Source organism: Perca flavescens, chromosome 2 (genome assembly GCF_004354835.1).
Source record: "Perca flavescens isolate YP-PL-M2 chromosome 2, PFLA_1.0, whole genome shotgun sequence".
Taxonomy (NCBI): Eukaryota; Metazoa; Chordata; class Actinopteri; order Perciformes; family Percidae; genus Perca; species Perca flavescens.
The window spans coordinates 40,469,886-40,491,451 of NC_041332.1; the positions used below are offsets into that span (position 1 = coordinate 40,469,886).

General features: G+C 39.1%; 1 protein-coding gene across 1 annotated transcript in view; it reads right to left on the reverse strand.

Moving 5' to 3' along the window:
* The window catches only part of LOC114563115 (teneurin-3-like), a 100,928-nt gene extending 88,115 nt beyond the window's left edge, over window positions 1-12,813 (reverse strand). Inside the window, exon 1 of the mRNA XM_028589918.1 lies at window positions 12,734-12,813. The gene's annotated coding sequence lies outside the window, so the exon portion shown is untranslated. The remainder of the gene's footprint in view (window positions 1-12,733) is intronic.
* Between the last annotated feature and the right edge of the window lie 8,753 nt (window positions 12,814-21,566).

Here is a 21,566-nt window from a genome sequence, read left to right on the forward strand (position 1 = left end):
AATTGGAATTAATTTTACTGAGGACATGAATTTGCTCTTTGATTCAAATGTTTGAGTCATTAATGATTTTGTGAAATCTTCCGCAAATTCTATATGCATTTTCTCACTTTAGGCGAACATATGGAATACATTAATTTCCATAGCACAAGACAATTAAAAGCCTGTTGTTTTAGCTTTGCCATTTTGTACATATCCCCTCTGTCTTTCAATCTTCCTTTTGAATCCTTCCATTCCCCTCTCTCTGCTTATTCTTTCCCGCACTCCATCTGTCACTCTCTGACATTCCTTCTTTATCTCTCCCTCACGCGGCAACTCTCTGTACAACTGGCGGAATACTTTGTTTCACCATCTTCCTGTCTGTGTGTGTCAGAGTAAGGACAGTAAGGATCTGGGGCTGTGAATAAACAGTTTCCCATTAGCTGTGTGCTAACAGAGAAACATCTCTGTAGGGTGTGTGTGTGTGTGTGTGTGTGTGTGTGTGTGTGTGTGTGTGAGCGTATCCTTAATGATGTGTTAGCCCCTGTTACTCCTGTCTCAGTTGGGAAATCTATCATGAAAGAGTGAGGGGGTTGGGGCGAGTAGAGAGAGAAATAGGCGAAGAGAGACAAAGTGAGAGAAATAATAGACAGAGAGTCATCTTCACTTCTCATTGAGACAATCTAAAAAAGACCACATGGGTACTAGAACAAAAAAGGACAGGGAGAAACAGGAGATGGAGGTAAAGAAGTCAGCAAGATGAAGAGCACATACGAGACTGAAAGGGTAGCTGTTGATAGGAAACAAAAATTGAGGATGAAATGGAAAGATATTTGTCCAATTTGCTCTTCTCAGTCCTGTTTGAAGACACAGACCAAACTTAAAGGAATATGCCACCTACAATATATAGTCTGTGTAGTAGAGCTGACCCAAATGTGTAATTTGGTAATGTTAATCAACGAATTATTCTTTTTTTTTCATTCATTCATTCATTTCATTATTTCTTATTATATATGCATTACCCCAAAAATACTGAATAGCCCATTAAATAAGGAATAGTAATCTCACTTTATTCCTTTTTTAATTTATTGACCATGTGAGGGCAAGCAACACGGCTGCAACTATTGGAGGTCGAAAAAAGTATGGTATAATTTCAAAATATGCAAAGATGTCAACCAAAAAGTCAACTGCCAGATATACTGTACCTAACAAAACTTGCATAGGCTATCACAAAACTACAATGAGTTTGGCAGATCACCTGAAATCTTTGCCTCGATAACGTATGATTGCGTCCTTTCCTATCCAGGCCTGCCCTCCACTGTATAGTTAGACTGTATTGTTGCAGTCAATGTCCTTATTTAGTCAGTGAGTGCATAGTATATCCCAATAAATGTGTTTTGATATGATTGTGATTCAAAACATTAAGTCAGGACCACACAAGTGAAAACTGCACAAATGGCATCAATTGAAACCATAAAGGACAAACTGTATTGTGTAGTGTGCATGTTTTCCTTAGCAACCAAGGCTGAAAGCAGATCTCCAAACAAAAGACAGCATGTTGAAGCACTGAACTGGTAATGTATGTGCTGTTCATTCAGCTGTATCCTGCTGATTATTCTATATATACTGTAGTGATAGTTTGTGTGTAATTACAGTATGTGCAAAGCTTCAGCTGAAAGGTTCAAACCTAGTCGTGTTCAACAAAGACGTTTTGTTTGTTAAATCAGTGGCAAGCCTTACATGCTCAAACAGGATTAACGTTACATAGCCAATTAATTATACCTGCAGCCATAAACAATGGAAATAATGAACAGAATCATACAGTCACTTCTGCCCAATGAAACCTTCTCCACTCACTTCACTACTGCACAAATGCAACTCCCCACACATTAATTACATATTCAATCAATGAAATTAGCAATTAGCCTCCTAATTAGCAATTAAGTATACAATTACATCAACAATATGCTAACGAGACCTTGCTAATAACTAGCTGGATCTTCATCAACAGAGGCCTTTGATTGCTGTAGTCTTGGAGGGCCTACAGGCTTTTGTTCTCTGAAATGGATAAACATGTAAGATGTGTTAAATGGAATGAACAACAGTATAAATTTACGTGGAATCAAACACAATCAAGTTCAAGAGTAGCAGCAAGGACACAAACCAACAAATTAACCCTTATGAGTATTCTTCAGTGTAGTTAACCTATAGTCTCACTGTCAAGTGTGGCGATAAGGTCAAAATATCAACTCTTTAAATTGAGGGCATTTCCAGCACGACTTTTATGCACAAATACTGGTTGAAAAGGTAGACATACGTTTCACAAATGAAAAGTATATTCGTCAGAGAGACTCACAGATGATTTTGGCATGCTCTGATATTGTTGTCAATTTAAAGCAATCTGGATCAATGGAAGCCTGTGCCTTTGCCCCTTACCTTCCACTCTCTGTGTGTTGCCTTTCAAAATCCCTTCGACACGGGAAACAACAAACTTCAAGCTAGCATGCTTAAAATGGCAAGTTTTTAATACAATTTGGATCGCGCAACAAGGCAGGGCTGCTTGCTTCTTTCGGGGAATGATTGTAAAGATTTTCAAATATGTTTACAGCATTTACTGTCTACTAACTGGGATGTTTTGGGTCCGGACAGTGGGATTGCTCTGGACTAAACTCACACTGCTATACACTGGTAAAAGCAAATTACGTTTACCCATGTACCAAGCTAATTTAAATAGCTCACGTTACTGTATTGTTTGAACAGTTAACTTCAGTTAACTCAATATTACTGACAAATTCCATATTGCATCAGCATACAGTAGCCATACAAAATAAAAATAAATTGTTGAATACTGTTCTATATGTGAATGCACTGAAAGACTGTTGAAGGTTGTTAGACGTATGTGAGTGTGTTTGAGTTCTTATGTATTGATTTATTTATTTATTGTTTATATATCAGGGACATTACCTATAACATTATCACAACCAAATGTGAGAGATGCAAGGTTTTTTAGGATGTCTAGCCTCTGCTACTTTGCAGTCCTTGTTCCTGGTCAGGCTTTTACAAAAACAATCACAGCATCAAACAGAAAAACAAACTACTACTCTACTCACTTCTCAAAAAATCAAATCAAATAAAAACAGAATTTACATACAAATTGTGTCGCTTAAGGACACCATTAGTGCTCACATCTCTGTTGTTGTTTAGGCAATAGTTTGGCTTTTGTGTTAAACACGTTCCGTGGATAAAGAGTTCCATAAATAGATAAAAATATATATATATATATATATATATATATATATATATATATATATATATATATATATATACATATATACAGTACAGGCCAAATGTTTGGACACACCTTCTCATTCAATGCGTTTTCTTTATTTCCATGACTATTTACATTGTAGATTCTCACTGAAGTCATCAAAACTATGAATGAACACATTATGGAATTATGTACTTAACAAAAAAGTGAGAAATAACTGAAAACATGTCTTATATTTTAGATTCCTCAAAGTAACCACCCTTTGCTTTTTTGATAACTCTGCAAACCCTTGGTGTTCTCTCAATGAGCTTCATGAGGTAGTCACCTGAAATGGTTTTCACTTCACAGGTGTGCCTTGTCAGAGTTAATTAGTGTTTTTTTTTTCCCTTTTATTAATGGGGTTGGGACCATCAGTTGTGTTGTGCAGAAGTCAGGTTGATACACAGCCGACAGCCCTATTGGACAACTGTTAGAATTAATATTATGGCAAGAACCAATCAGCTAAGTAAAGAGAAACGAGTGGCCATCATTACTTTAACAAATGAAGGTCAGTCAGTCCGGAAAATTGCGAAAACTTTGAATGTGTCCCCAAGTGTAGTCGCAAAAACCATCAAGCGTTACAACGAAACTGGCTCACATGAGGACCGCCCCAGGAAAGGAAGACCAAGAGTCACCTCTGCTGCTGAGGATAAGTTCATCAGAGTCACCAGCCTCAGAAATCGCAAGTTAACAGCAGCTCAGATTAGAGACCAGATGAATGCCACACAGAGTTCTAGCAGCAGACACATCTCTAGAACAAGTGTTAAGAGGAGACAGCGCAAATCAGGCCTTCATGGTCAAATAGCTGCTAGGAAACCACTGCTAAGGAGAGGCAACAAGCAGAAGAGATTTGTTTGGGCCAAGAAACACAAGGAATGGACATTAGACCAGTGGAAATCTGTGCTTTGGTCTGATGAGTCCAAATTTGAGATCTTTGGTTCCAACAGCCGTGTCTTTGTGAGATGCAGAAAAGGTGAACAGATGGATTCTACGTGCCTGGTTCCCACCGTGAAGCATGGAGGAGGAGGTGTGATGGTGTGGGGGTGCTTTGCTGGTGACACTGTTGGGGATTTATTCAAAATTGAAGGCATACTGAACCAGCATGGCTACCACAGCATCCTGCAGCGACACGCCATCCCATCCGGTTTGCGTTTAGTTGGACCATCATTTATTTTTCAACAGGACAATGACCCCAAACACACCTCCAGGCTGTGTAAGGGCTATTTGACCAAGAAGGAGAGTGATGGAGTGCTGCGCCAGATGACCTGGCCTCCACAGTCACCGGACCTGAACCCAGTTGAGATGGTTTAGGGTGAGCTGGACCGCAGAGTGAAGGCAAAAGGGCCAACAAGTGCTAAGCATCTCTGGAAACTCCTTCAAGGCTGTTGGAAAACCATTTCAGGTGACTACCTCTTGAAGCTCATCAAGAGAATGCCAAGAGCGTGCAAAGCAGTAATCAGAGCAAAGGGTGGCTACTTTGAAAAAACTAGAATATAAGACATGTTTTCAGTTATTTCACGCTTTTTTGTTAAGAACATAATTCCACGTGTTCATTCATAGTTTTGATGCCTTCAGTGAGTATCTACAATGTAAATAGTCATGAAAATAAAGGAAACACATTGAATGAGAAGGTGTGTCCAAACTTTTGGCCTGTACTGTATATATAATAAAAATAAAGATAGCAGCTGAATCTATATGTTGTACATCCAATTAAACAGATACATGTCTGGGTGAAGGAGTTCAAATACCTTGGGGTCTTGTTAGCGACTGAGGGGCATGAAGGTTGGGTCATGACCGAAAGAACGAGATCCAGGGTACAAGCAGACAACATTTGTTTCCTCAGGAGAGTTTCTGGCGTCTCCCTTAGAGATAGGGTTAGAAGCTCAGTCATCCGTGAGGAACTCGGAGTAGAGCCGCTGCTCCTTGACGTCGAAAGGAGCCAGTTGAGGTGGTTCGGGCATCTGGTAAGGATGCCCCCTGGGCGCCTCCCTAGGGAGGTGTTCCAGGCACGTCCAGCTGGCAGGAGGCCTCGGGGAAGACCCAGGACTAGGTGGAGGGATTATATCTCCAACCTGGCCTGGGATCGCCTCTGCATCCCCCAGTTGGAGCTGGTTAGGAGGGATGTTTGGGGTCCCTTGCTGGAGCTGCTGCCCCCTCGACCCAACCCCCGGATAAGCGGACAAAGATGGATGGATGGATGGATGTCAGGGTAAACTTTCCATGATTCTGTATCAGTAACAACTGATGTGTCTTCACTAAACTCTGGAATAACACAAATATGGGTGAGGGCAGTGCTTTTATCTCAACTGGTTCACAAGTGGGAGTGTCACTGAGCGTGTATTACACTTAATAAGAAAGTAAATCCACAAACACCACTGAAAATCTGCACACTTTGTAAAAATCAAATTGAATGCTTTTTAAAAACGTTTTAATGACCTACTGAACTAATGTTGTTAGCTTTTAATTACAATTTACAAGTTGACTCATTTTGTCATGTGCCTATGGTTCATGCTTTTCCCCTCTACCCTGTTGCAGCACAGTCCAGTTGGTAGTTATGTCATTCTAAAACAAGAATCAGTTTACGGCCTGTCAGGCTGCTTCCTGTTGCTCTCTGTTTAATAATGGCGCAGCTAGTGCAGTTTTCAAATGAAAAATTGCGAGTTGTGAGTTATACAGTGGAAACTACACATGAGCTGTGGTTTGTGTCTAGAACACACACATACACACACACACCTCCCTCTGTTATACACTCATGTTAAGATGGTCTGTCCATGTTATTCCCCCTCTGTCTCCCCATTCATGTCTTCAGCTGTCCTATAACATAACGGAGTGTCTATTTGCACCCCCGGTACGAATAGCCTCGGCCACACAGCTGAGCTATTTACACCCTGTGACGTAACAACAAAAAAACGTTGCTCGCGTGCACCGAAATCATGGCCGACGTTCATCTTCCATGACCGCAGAAACTGGCATATTAGGGAAGTTTTGTCTCTAAAGTTTATAAAAATTGAATTTCTAGCGGAAAATGGATAATACAGTTGCGCTTTCTGTCTTCAGTGAAAGCATACAACCGTTGGTTTGTTAGTTAGTACCTATTTTTTTTGTATACAGTATGGTTACCTAGCAACCGAGGCTTGAAGAAACCAAGAGGTAAACAGTTGTTCAACTTTCAGAAAGAACTGCTGGGTGAGTGGTTAGTACGCTCACCTTTGGTATGGGAGTTTGGGGTACGATTCCCCTGTGTGGTGATCTTATTTCTTAATTAAATTTGGATTGGATAATTTGCATGCAATTGCACAAGTCAGGACCCGCAAACGTGAATTTTTTTTTTTTTTGCAGGGTGGTAGGGGAAGACTCATGAATATGCCTGCTCTGGTTGGGTTGGTTAGGTTTAGGCAAGAGGAGTGGGATTGGTTAGGGTTAGGGTAAGAATGTCAGGGCAATAATATTCCAAAAAGGTGTAATACATGAGTAGTATGGATAACTGTGTGTAAATATATGCCAATGTACTGTAAATGCACAGGGGTGCAAATAGCATACATTGATATTTGTACCAGACGGGGTATTAATAGAACACATTGCTGTGTGCACCGGCGGGGTACTAATAGCATTCATTTCTAATTGCACCAGGGTACGAATAGCACTTCTAATTGCACCAGGGTACAAATAGCATACACTGCTAATTGTACCAGAGGTGCAAATAGCATACACTTCTAATTGTACCAGGGGTGCAAATAGCATACTGCTAATTGTACCAGGGGTGCAAATAGCCTCACCCATAAAATAAAGGCCTAAAATGCCCAAAAAATAATCTTCAGCTCAGTCAATATGTGTGGCAAATTAGCTATTGCTGCTTTGGGGGCTTTCTAGAGCTTAGCATCATGGGAAGATCATTTGTCTACTTCAAGAATCCTGTTGCTTTCAGAAAAAATTGCAAGAGCAGAATGTGGTCTGGGCAGAATCAAGTCAAATATACAGAACAATAAAATGATACCAAACAGTGTGTGTGTGTGTGTGTGGGTGGGTGTGTTTGTGTGTTTATGAGAGTAAGTATATGTGAAAAATGGCTGTGATTAACACCTAACAAGAGGATTCTCAATTTTTTCTCCAATATTTCCTGGTCTTTTTATCGGTCTTTATGGTCCCACAGGAATCTATAGTTAAAGCCACTTGATTGGCTTTTATACTCCCTCAGGGCCAAGCTCAAGGGCCCAAGTCAGGACGTGAAGATAGAGAAAAATGGATTAGGGGGCAACAGTCAACCTTTAGAAATTTGAAATGTACTCTATGTAATCAAAATCTGAAATGTACTCTAAGGATAGAGCTTAACGCAAAGGAAATAGTTGAAAACTTGGCTGTCTTTTTATGGTTTATGCTGTTGTGTCATAAAGAACAAGGAAAAAGGTCTATTCGCCCTCAAAACTCTCATTACATTTTTTATTGTGCTCATCTTTCTTGCTTTTAAAACCCCATGTGAGCAGGGCAGCTCTTTGTCATCCAGTACAACTGTCAGACCTTCAGGCATTTTAAGGTATAAACCCTAAAATGACAGACCCTTAAAGTAAAGGAAGTTTTGGAATCATAAAGAACAAGTAAAGAAAATTGTTAATGTGATTACCATGCATGTCTTACTGTAATATACAACAGAACAAAGAAATATAGCTGAAATCACGCATATGCCACTAACACATTAAAAAATAAAATTATTTCGATGGAACCTAAAAGTTAGGGAGCATTTACAATACAATGTTCTATGAACGCAGGAATCAAATGCTGTATTCCTCAGATCCATTATGGAAATCCATAGGATAGTTTATTTTTAAATCTTCTATCATGCAGATTTCTCGACTGAGGCTTCAGTGTTTTCAGTGTGTGCCATCCTACACACTGGTTACTATCACAAAAGGTCCACTAGCGTTTAGGATTCTCCACTTATTTACTGCCACATCAACCAAAGCTGACAGCAATGTGTCTCTCTGTACTCAGGTAAACAAAGGCAAGCCACTGAAATACAAATAACTTATACTTACACCCACATACATTCCTCACTCCAGTATTCATTCCATTATGAGTCAAATCAAAAGTAATCAGTGAACATGGCTGCAGAGCAGTGAAACAATATGTATAGAGTGTTATAGGAAATCAACATGACAGTAATGGCCTTGACTTTACAAATATGTTTGTACTAAACCTAATCAGGAATACATAAGCGTTAGGGGACTAATGTATATCTCAAAGAAAAATTAGCATTACCATCCCACATTGCCTAGAACCATCACAATATATAACATCAGGCCCTCATCAGCACGGCTTGAGGATGGGTGTGTTCATCTGGCTATTTGCTAAAGCTACTTATCGTCTTATCACGTCTGCCTACTAAAAAATCTGCAAACACAGTAATCACTGCATGAACCATGATAATACACAACAAAGAAGCATGGACATCTCTCATTAGGTCTGTTTATTAGCTATACAATTAGAGATCAAAACCCTTAGCAAATATATAAATACTATGTATTAATGCTAGCTATCTTAAAACCCATTCTTTATTGTCTGTTGTTTCATCTCTCTCTCTCTCTCTCTGTCTCTCTGTCTCTCTCTCTCTCTGTCTCACACACAGGTTAACAAGTAGATGTTTCTGTTTTACTAAGAAAACATGACCCCACTGAATAAGGACCATGTCAACCTGATGTCACAAACTGTTCAAAAGCTATAGCATTTTTAGCTTTTAGTATAAAACAATGTCAGTTTTTTCTCTGATGAAGGAATGGAGGATTGTGAAGGAATTGAGAATTGTGTTGACTTAGTGGGGCAGTTTTGTTCAATAAAGAAGGCAAAACATTGATCAAAGGCTGATGCTATTTTTAAACTAACTAACTACACCTTACCTTTTCCCCAACAAGTGAAATAGAAAGAAGGATTAACATGTTCGTATTAAATTGGCAGAGCTATAAAATTTCGACATCATTTTTCAATTTTAAACCACAAAAAGAGTATGTAAGCCTATGTGGTTACACCATTGTGTGTGCGTGTGTGTGTGTGTGTGTGTGTGTGTGTGTGTGTGTGTGTGTGTGTGTGTGTGTTTGTGTGTGTGTGTGTGTGTGTTGTCCAGTAAAATGCCAACGTACCCACTTGGGACTTTAGTGGGAGAGAAAAGTAGATCGACCAAACGGAAAAAAACTGTTGATGTGGACATTATTCCGAAATCACAGTGTGTGTGTGTGTGTGTGTGTGTGTGTGTGTGTGTGTGTGTGTGTTCCTGTGTGCATGCATGTGTAAGTCGGAGCATACTGTGCTGTTTAGATCGCTGTGGGACCTTTTAGTGTTTTGGTCAGACAACATCATATATCATGGTCTTTTTTAAACCGAAAGAGCTGTCTGAAAAAGAGCAAGAGAAGTGTGTGTGTGTGTGTCGGGGGGGGCGGGGGGCAGGTAGGAGACAAGGAAAACACTAGGAAGGCAACAAGGAGGAGGCCACTTGAAATGATTCAGTTTAACAGATGTGATAAAAAATGCCTCCTGTCTCTGATATTCATTTTCATATCTCTAAAGCCTCATTAAAAAAACAACACAAAAAGATAGAAATAAAAGATAGAAATAAAAAAGAATTGTCGTTGGGAAAAACATTTTTTGCAGAATTATTTTCCTTCACAACGTTAACATTTTAGCTCTGTTCATATTGTTGTATTGTGACGCCCAGCAATGTGTGGTCACATTCTGTAGTTTAATTATGTGTATTTTGAATAGTTGGCATATGTATATTGCTCTATAAGGGCCTCATTTCTTTCATTTGGTGTAAATTAATTTTGTAAGCTATATTCCAAATTTCAACCACAAGGGGGCCTCGCCTCCCAGTGAGACGGCATACACAAAAAATACAAAATTGTGGCTAGTTCGGGAGCAATCTTGCTCTCATATTTAGTTTTTACACTGTGCTCTCTCTGTATACTTTCTTTCCTTTTTAATTTTATTTCATCTTGATCTTATTTTAATAATGTAAATCTGTATTTTTATTTTTAACCAAAAGCCCTACCAGGGACAAGTGTCCCTATTAATTAGCTTCGGCTAAAAACACTATGATACATACATCAGATAAATACTGTTAAAGCTTATCTATGTTTTTAGCATCTGTCCCTATCTAAATAAACCTTTAATAATATTGTGGCTGTAGCCGACTCTCGTCTTTAGTCTGGCAGAAGCGAGAGAAGGAAACACAGTGCCTGTTGACGGTCTCATCATTTTCCTGTTCTTTTCAGATTAGTCGCTAGCAAAAACACAAATATGTGGTCAAAATAATGTCAGTACAATGTATGAATGCTTTTCCATGTTTTATACTGGATACAGATTGTAGTTAGTAGTTATTTAGAGGAACACAGAGTAACGTGGTCGGAATGCTACAGCTAAAGCCTGGCAAGCTAGCTTCACTTAGAATACGTGTGTGTCACGTCGGGTATATTGTTCTATTTTGAGGCTCCTATGTGATTGTATTTGATAAAGCCCTGTCATGTTAAATGCTGTTTAAGCAAGTGTGTGTTTGGAATACTGTTAACATGTACAGGGTTAACTTTTGCTTGTGTAATGTTTCACGCCAGCTGTACTATTTTGTTAAAGGTGCTCTAAGCGATGTCACGCGTTTTTTAGGCTACAAGACTTTTCGTCACATACAGCAAACATCTCCTCACTATCTGCTAGCTGCCTGTCCCCTGAACACACTGTAAAAAACCGCGGTCTCTGTAGACAGCCCAGGCTCCACAAACAGGAACAAAAACAAACTGGCCAACCTGCACCACCAAACATAACAAACAGTGTTCCAGTGTTCCAGCCAATAACCGACAAGAAGGATTTGCGGGTGGGGGTTGGGAGGTTAGTGCGGGAGAGGGAGGGGACGGGTTGAGGAGGAGGGAGGGGCGAGCTAGCCTCTGTTTTGTTTGACAATACTTCGAACGCCAACAAGAAGTAACGCAACATCGCGTAGAGCACCTTTAATAGAATTGATTAAATCTTAGCATTCAGCCTGTGCGTCTGGAATCTTATTTGTAATGAGTAACGTTGCAGTTATTAGTTATTAGTAGTTATCAAAGCTGTAAGCAGCAGACCAAAGAAGTTTGGGGAAAAAGTGTATTCTACTTTCATTTGGATATGAAGACATATTGAGAAACTGAATTCAAGATGTATATTGATAATTGCTATTAATGCTTGCTCTTGGCGTGATTACTGGAATTATTGGGTATTTGTAAATTATAGTGTGGTCTAGACCTACTCTATCTGTAAAGTGTCCTGACAAAATTCTTGTTATGATTTGATACTATAAATAAAATTGAATTGAATTGATTATGGTAACTTACTTGATGATGTTCTTATGAGAAGGAATGTGAAATTGAGAACACGTTTAAAGTACATGTTTATGTGTAAAATAAAGTCTGGCAAAAGCAAGAGAAGGAAACACAATACCTGTTGCCGGTCTCAACATTTTCCTGTTCTTTTCAGAACAACATTTTAATCTGACCGCAGGCCTCACGCCTGGGGCCTGTTATAGTATCAATGAAATGAAAGAAAAGATCTAGCAAGTCCCTAGTAATAAATATCGCAAATATTTATTACTAGGGACTTGCTAGATCTTTTCTGACGTTTACTGTCATTATCATGCATATTATGTATTGCAGGTTATGACTATTTCCACACAAGTTAATGCAAAAGTGAGCTATCATCATCAAGCAATCACAGCAGAAATAATATGGCTCCTGTTATGGCTTATTCATGTAAAATATCTACATATTATCCTTCCACAGTCAGTGTTCACATGTATGTCAGTCAGTTTAATAGTATCTATTATAAGGTGCACTCTAAATTCACATTGGTGTCGCATTGTCTGTCAGCACAGACAGACAATGCAACACCAATGTGAATTGATCACTAATCCACTAATTCATTTGGAAATAAACAGATTGATTAAGAAGTTGGTGTATTTATCATTGTTTAACGTGTGTAACAGATTAACATTATAAACACCTGCACAAAAGTTCTGAAAGAATGCTGACAACTCTGCACTGCAAAAAATGCAAATAAAACTGCCAAAAAACCCACATCCTCCTCCTTTCTTTTCCCAGCTCTGCGTCCAGGACAGCAGTGATAAGCTGCAGCTTTTATCTGTCTGACAGAGTAAAACATGAATGAAATGAAAATTGAATAATGTGGTGCAGCTCTGTGTACTGGCTGTTTATGGCTTTATACGCTACTTCCTGGGAGTTCAACCAACTCCCTGTGCAACAAAAGAGAGCCAATACGGTCTAAAGAGCTAAACTCCGCCAGTTGTCCTCTGGACTGAGGACACACACAACACGCTATGTCTGCTGCAAGGGCTGGCAAAGAGCAACAGTTGCCAAATAGCCAGCATGCTTATGTGTGTGTGTGTGTGTGTGTGTGTGTGTGTGTACAGCCATACATCATTACCTGTGCTGGAAGGTGTAATGCAGAGGGGGGTCTTGTGTTGAAGCTTCAGCCGATCAGGACCGTACAGCCGTACACAGTGCTAAAAAAAGGAGCAAACATGTCGGTAAGAAAAGAAGTCAGGATCCTACTGGTCATTACTTTTAATTCCTAACGCTGGGTTAGCTAGGGCTGGGTGTATCACTACAACTTTATTCATTATTTTTTGTCAATGATAAAATAAGAAGAGACAAGCATTCTCAAGGCCAAAAATGCAGAATTTATTTAAAAATCTAAGGCATTACATTTCAGTCCTGTGACTCCATTGAGTCCTTAGACTGAACGTAGAGGTCAGTCAGATGTAGTGCAGTAGTGCAGACACTGACTGACAACATTTGATTGACTTCTCCTGGGGGCTCAGTGCCTACAGTATTTTCTGTAGAACATGTTTGTTTTTGTTTTTTTATCTTTTAAGAGCAGTAATTATTAGCTCTGTTATTTTTTACAAAAAAGGCAGGTCCAGATTGCCATGGATCTTAAGAGTAACAGGATTCTTGCTGAACTCCCAATGTTTTACACCCATGATCCGAAGGAACAACAAGCTCTAACCTGTTTTAAAAACGCCTCAGATGTTAGTTTAAAGCACATGGAAGGTTTTAGATTGCCATGCATTTAGGAGAAGCACAATTCTTGCTGGATTACTGGGTGTACATGTTCCCAAGCCTAGTCCCCTCATCCCAAGTACGCAGTGTGGATGGGTAGCTGGAGAGGTGCCATTTCAGGAACCAAACTCCTAATTTCGTGGGCACCATGCTATCCCACTCTCTCATGACATCTCTCCACACATGAATGTGTGTGTATTTCGGGCCTGTGTGTGTATAAAATAACAACAGAAGGAATAACACTACATCTGCCCAAGAGGGATCATTAATTAGCGATACCTTCTTTCTCAACTCCTTTTCCATTTGAAACTTGTTTAGGGAATTTTATCGTATCAAAAAGAGATAAAGAGACAGCACGAGTGAGTGAACAAGCAAGAAAATTAAACTAAATAGAAATGGTTTGGTACATTTTCGAGGTTATTACTAAATAAAAAATAGCTGCAGAAAAAATTTCAGCACCACTCAACAACCAGACTTTCTCAATCGCAGTTGTGTTGTTAGGACAGGCTGGATGCTGATCTGTGCCAAATCTGTATTCTGACTATTAGATGTAAGATAATCTTAAACCCGACTAATCAGCCCAGTGCGTAAATGGGCACTAATGCACTGGGAATTAATAATGATTTTCTAACAAATGTACAATTTGCTCTGTACAATCATATTCAGTAAATCAAAAGAATAAAAAAGTGGTGCATCAGGCGTGTTCAAAAAGCAACCAGATGACTTTGTCATGTTATTAACTACGATTGTTGTGTTATGGATTTTTTTTCCACTGCTCTGGTCCAATCCACTGATGATGATACCACGTAGAAAATCAACATTTATAACAAAGAAGCATTAGCAAGTCTTCTTGTACTTATTTACTAACAACTGAGCTATTTGGAACTTAATTAGTGTGATGAACATCTTTTTTTAATCAGAAAAAAATGTGGCGATAAACTACAGACCCGTGGCGTCCCGTGCATTGACTCGTCCAGATGCTCTCCACATTGTTTTTTTCACGTTCATACGGCTTAGTATAGTCTATATACGCCTGTATATCAGCAGGGAAAAGCCTGTAAAATAAGCTTTTTACCGTAAAGCATATATTTTGATTTAACCCCTTTTGAATCACCAACATTTTGTTTAGTAACTCTAATAATGTAAGCAGACACATTTACTGTAAAGTAACTTTTTAACTCTAATCACATTTCTACTATCACATAACCCTGTGGATAGTCCGCTTTTCTTTCACACCACAAACAAACCGCATCACAGTCATATAGTCACCACAGTCGGATTATCATGTTAAAAATTATACAGATATTATAGTGAATGGTGATATGGCACACCCCTAGTTTAAGGAACACCGCTCCACTAGGAAGAAGCAGAAAATGAGCAGGAGAGGACTGCACCCCTCTCACACAGGACCCCCACAGATGACTGACACATACGGCTAATCTTTAGCTTTCACTGTTCACAGAGACTCAAGTCTGCGCCTGTAGTTCGTTTATCTGTGTTTTTTGCCCCCAACGTCTCAACGGCACTAGGATTAGGCCATACTTATGGTTAGGGTTAAGGTTAGGGTTAGGTGCCTTGAAGTCGACAGTCGCAGCGCTGCCTGGATGGAGACGTTGGGGGCTTAAAACACCATCGAACCTGTAGTTCCATACAAAACTACTGCCAAAACACAGAACTACCTCAAAGAGAATACAGTAACCCAAAATTCACACCAGAGGTGAGATGTCAGTGGTGTGTAAGCACTACAGAATGATCACTTCATCTTCAGAAGCTGTTGTTCCCGAGGAGCTGAAAGGACAGCCATCTGCCAAATGGTTTTCAAATGGATTATTAATAAATATATATATATGTATATATATATATATATTTAAGTCACAGAAATACCCAGCAGACTATGCCTGCTACGTGCGATAACTTTGTTCTGTGTTGCAATATAGATGGGACTTGCAAAAAATAAACAAATATTAAAGTGTGTATATCAGCTATACATTTCCTATGTCAGCCTGGCTGTCTTTAAATTCAGAACCAGATTAGAATAAAATATTTTAAATGTTGTTTATAGAGCAGCAACGTCATGGTATATACTCATTAATATGTCACTGTAAACAATCTAAAATGTCAATAAAATAAATCATATTCCTGACATCAAAATACTGAGTGAAGTTTAGAAAGAATGAAGAGCACAGACATTAATCAGTATCAGTCCTTCATCCTGTCCTCTGTCCTCCTCCCTCTGCTGAGTGCCAATGACATCATCGGCGTGCATAATAATTAGCCATCTGGATTTAGCGCTGGAAGACAGAGGAGGGGCTGGTTCGTCTCAGAAAGCAGCTAAGTTTACAAGAATTTGCCAAATATAAAGACACGTTGCAAACTAAAATAAAAAATGTGACTTCATACAGACAGCTTTTCTTTTAGCTTGTCCCACTTCGCTATTACCAGAGCTAACTACTCAGCTTGAAATAGACAAACATACTAGAGTCTTTAGCATTGGGCCAGTTTAATACCAAGTTTCGATTCCCACCCCTAAATAAAGAGTTATTATTCATCGCGTTTCAGGCAGTCTTTTGTGATGCGTTCGTCGTGCGTGATATTATCGCGTTGACAATGAAAATACGATTTATCGATCAGCACTAAAACAGACACAATAGAAGTTGTTGGTGCAAAGCCCAGGGAAAGAGTTCAGGTATGCACAAATATTTGATTTGTCAATGAAAGATTTGTAAACAGCAAAATTTACAAAAACATGCCACAAATGCAAAGTTCAGAGAAGTCCTACTCCATTAATCCCTTTTGGTAAATGTGTCCTCTGTATGTGCCCATCCTAACTATTTAGGAGCAGCGGGCAGCTTAAGTGCAGCATCTGGGGATAGATTCCAGTCCTACTAACCACTGAGCCATCTTGATGTCCAGGGCATACACACTGACATTACTTTGTGATAAATAGGGAAATGGCATATATGAACCCAGGTTACATTTCAATCCAGTCTCACGGCAGTTTGTGAAATGTTCACATAATTTAATCTATTGATTCCTGTACACGGACACGTTTATCAAATTTTTTTTGTGATGGTCAGCACGTTTTTTTTAAACTAATGTATTTCAATGGGAAGCGTCTTCCGTGATCAGAGCACGATTCTTTCTACCAGTCTGCGTGAGACTGGGTTGGGTAGCAAGTTTATGAAAGCCCGAAACTACGCGTAGGGAGGTTGGTTGGGGTGGTGGATGGGTCAAAGACTCTACCTTAAACGTGTCACCAGTTATGACAGGGGGCGTGGCTTACGCATAGGGGGGGCGGGCCAAACCATCACCAATGAAGAAGGACCTCTCAGCTGAGTTCAATGATACCTCACACAAGACTCTACCTTAAATGGGTCACCAGTTATGAAAGGGGTGTGGCTTAAGCATAGGGGCGGGCCAAACCACCAACAATGAAGAAGGACCTCTCTGCTGAGTTCAATGATACCTCACACAAGACTCTACCTTAAACAGTTCAAAAGCCATAAGACGGGGGCGTGGCCTGAGTAAGTGGGCGTGATTAAAGTATAGGGGGCATCTCAGTATCACATGTAGACCACACATTATAAGTTTCATGTAAATCGGATGATGTTTGTCATATAAGGCAGATTTCCTGTTGCCAGCGGGGGGCGCTATGACCAAAAGTCAATTTTGGCCTGTAGGTGTCCTCAGGCCTGGACCCTTGTCAATCGTGAGAAATTCCAGGCCGATATGACAATGTACACTAAAGTTAAAACAACTTCTTGGTTCATCAATAAATGCTCAAAATGGCCACCACGCCACGCCCACACCATCTGACGAAAAGTTTTTCTTTTAATAACTTTTCATCTTTAAGGTGTTGAGATGGTACAGAACAAATTTGAAGTCCATCAGATTAAATCTCTTTCGTTATGAATCCGGAAAAGTTTCGAGCCAATTGGACAATGTACACTCAATTTACAACCACTTCCTGTTTTTTATATGTCTCGACATGCTACATATGTGTACCACGTTTCGTTAGTCTACGTTAAACGTACTGCAGGGGCTCAATTTCTGAAGTTTTGTAGGGGGCACTAGCAAGCCATTTTTGTGCACCTATTCCCAAGATTCCGTTCAGACAATTACAAAGCTATAACATCTGTCCTTACCGACAGAGGGCCCTATTTTTGTGCTGGACCAGTGCAAGGAGCACTCTGCCGCTGGTATGTTCCTGACCATGAAATTGGCTTTGCCCGTCTGTGTGGTATTTTGGTGCCCAGCACACAGCATGGTGCACAGGTGGGAGGAGAGTTGAATAGGGTCTTAAGACTGCGCTGAAAATAGACGTCATAGAAATAGTTTCTGGTGTAACGCCACTGCTGACATTTTAATTCTTTCAACAACCGCAAAGAAAACACTAGGGAGCAAATATGCTGCAATAATGAAATAGTGATTAAAACCTAAATGTGTGACATTTCCAACCTGAGATAGAATAGAATTGAGATGGAAAAAGCGTCACAATGATGTGGTCATATAAAGGTCTTCACCAAATAATTTTTCATTACTCATTGTATTAACTGTTACTCAACAACATGTTTGATGTTGTGTGTACCAGACAACATTCCTCTACATTTGTTGTGATTGGCGGAGCTGTTTCAGAGCAATGTGAATTGCCTGACAAATACAGGTGCACTAGGAGACGCCCACCCAGGACCTATGGCTTTGAACTTAAAGGAGAATTCCGGTCGATTTCAACCCGTTGTTTGTAAATCAGGACTACTGTCAGGAGCGAAAAAAACGAAAACAAACGGTGCCGCCTACACCGAGTTATCCTCCTGCTAGATTTTGCACCCAACAGTCTTAAACAAGGCTTAAACAGGTTATAGGTTGCAATTGATGCGGGTACATGGCGGTGCTTGTGTGGATACTGTATCGCAATGACCACCGAGGAAGAAAGCCTGTGCTGTAAGGATCCAGCCTGGTCTGGACGGGTCAACTGACATTGTTTCGCCCATACAGAGGTTTCCCCATCGGATCTATAAGGATGATCTAACCGGACAGACCTGATGGCCAGCTGTCTAATGAGTGAGTACAACAGGCTTTTGTGACTCTGTCTAGCTTAGGTACATTTGTTTTGAGTTGTAAATACACATTCAAAACACTAATCAAAACACACCTCCTCAGATTAGCTTTCCACATACAATAATCTTACATTTCTCACCTGATAGTTACTGTTTTTAATTGCTTCTAAATATACTTATTGTATGTGTTGGTTTTATTGCTTATCTGTTTTTAATGTGCTGGTTTTTACTGTAAAGTGTCTGAGTATGATGAAAATCCCTCTATAAATAAAATGTATTATTATTTATTATAAATAAATGCCTCACTTCTTTAGTGAAATAACCAAAGCTCGCCCCTCCCCCCCCCCAGCCAATGCAGACTCGTGGCCTACCGGGTGATTCTGGAGTGGGTTCTGAGAGGAGAGCGCCTTGGCCGGGGCACCAGAAGAACATTGCCTACCTGTGTTATAGCAGCAATCAGACAAGAGTACCCCTCCACAACTGGAAGTTACACAGGATTCAAAGAGGCAGAGGACATTTTCTGAGTCAAAAACTATGATTTCTAGTAATACTTGGTATGGCCATTACTAGGAATAAACAAAGCAATTGCACAGTTCTATTAGGAAAACGTAAGAATATGTATATTGTACAAGTAAAGTTGAATAAGTAAATTGTAAGAATAAATAAATTGTAAGTCTGTTACAGTGGTTTTATAATTTAACAATACACATTACATTTGTGCTTTTGTGTCTTTACTTCAACAAAAAGGAAATAACAATATCACAATCTAGACACAATTAATGTAAAGTATGTACAGTACAGTGTGTGCTAAGTGATTCTTGAAACTTTGGCAAAAACATGTCCCACTAAGAAAAGTGCCAATTCTGTTGGAAATTAATAACATTTTCATGAATAAAAAGAATCAAGTTTATAATCAGGGGGTCCTTTGCACACATGTAAGGTTCTTTTATAGTTTTATCTTTAATTTTTTTTAATTTAATGATTAATTGCTGGCCCATTGCCTACAAAATCAGTTGTCCTCGGATAGGAGATAATCATTTCAACTTGATTAAAAAAACAAAGTAATAATTTAATTGAATAATATCTTTACCACATGAAATAGTACATTGCAATATGTTTTAAAAACTGCAAACAGTGAGATTTTAACAATATTTAATATTATTTTGTGGTTGCTCAAAATGTGTCCCACATATTCATCACCACCGTCAGATATTTATAAAAAGCAATAAAGTCAGGCAACTAAAAGGTCAACTACATTCCTGAGGACCCCATTTTCAAACCTTCAGCTCTACTGCATGCTTCAAGATCACTCAAGCTCCCTTAAATTTGCTATTTTCTCTTAAACTTGTTCATATTTTTGGACACTGCTACTGTCGCAACCATAACACGTCAACACCGTCTCTTTTGTATTACATTTTTTAGATTAGATTATGACATAAATGTATACTTTTTAAGAAGAGGTCTGAAGTAGCTAGCAATAGAGGGGAAACAAGATGGCTAATGTGAACAACTCATGCATATCATGTGAAAGAGTAGGTTTTTGTCACCACCGTCAGGTTTTGGTGGATATCCTCACGGCTGTGGTTCGGCCTCGAGGCTGCGGCCGAACCACAGCCGTGAGCCCGTATTTACTGTGATCAACAATTATATTCGAGCCTCCTTTAAGGATCATTTGGAGGTTTTTGTCACCACCGTCAGACTGGACGTCACAAAAAACCTGACGGTGGTGACAAAAACCTACTCTTTCACATGATATGCATGCTCAGGATTGTTATTTTTTGGACCCAATAGTTAAATGAAGTTGTTAAGCAAGAAGCCATCTTGTGTGGTATACATTTTGGAATTGTATGTTGTTATGAGGCCACTGTCACCAGATTAGTGTCACCACCGTCAGTTCTAAAGTCACCACCGTCAGAGGGAGTTTTATTTGTTTTAAATGAATATGCTTACAATATGTTTCTTCAGTGCTGTTGAGTTATTAAAGTAAAAGTCTCTTTTAATACAAATGTTTATTAAATAAAAGAACATTACTTTTTTCTATTTAGGCTTAAAGTAAACGTTCTATGATGTTAGATCTTTTAAAAGGAGTACACGTGAAACAGTATAAAAAGAAAATCAACAAAAGTGAATATTCAACATTTAACAGCATATCTATGTACTACAAATGTCAGATAACGATTCAAAAACTCTAAATACATATTAGACTAAATAAATAAAACATAATATGCTTTTTATTGTGTCTGACGGTGTTGACAAAAACAAAGTAATCACTGGAAAACTGTCTATTTTATGAAAAAAAACACAAAATGAGGAGGTTGCACCAGTACATTGCTGAACAGCCAACACTTTGGTCTATAATGATATACCTTCAGATTTTGTAATTTAACTAACTTTTTATTTTCAAAATTAAAACCTGTTTTATCCCAATTCCCAAGAATCAGTGCTTTTATACATAATCATGCTGCAGCATAGTCTGAAGTGTACAAAGAAAAAATAGTTCAGTACTCTTTTCCTAGGCCTAGAACATGCTCTTATAATGTGACCTGGCTTGAGCAACCAGTTCACTCTTATCCAGCAGAGGAACTGGGGCTATGTTACAAAGCAGTCGCCTTCTTCTCTGTCCATGACGGGGTTAAGGGCTTTTTTCTTCTGTGGACTTGAAAGAACTATTTTGAAAATGGCTGGATGACCAACTTGACGCCTTCTTGGGAGTTGACTGTGGCACTGCAGCTAATTCTGTCTCTATGTCACTGGATGGTGTCCCCTAAATAAGTAAGAAGGAGAAAGAGCATTGTAGTCAGACTCAATGGCCAAAAGAGTAACATTGAGAATGCATCTAATCAGTGTTGGGTGTAAGGCAATTACAGTAATATATAAATTTTGGCTGTAAAGCAGTAATATAACTCATTACTAATTACATGTCGGTAATATCATACACGGGTCTCAGTAACGGGAGTTACAACATTTAGAGTTTTCTTTTTTCTTTTCAAGAATTCACCAACACCGTGAAACATTTCTTCACAGAAAAAAAAGTGAGAATTACAATAGCCTTGGAAAGTATAAATCATAAAGACGTTACCTCCAATTTGTCTGCAGCTGGTCTTTTCGCTTTAGGAATGGCATTTTCTTTTTTGGTGA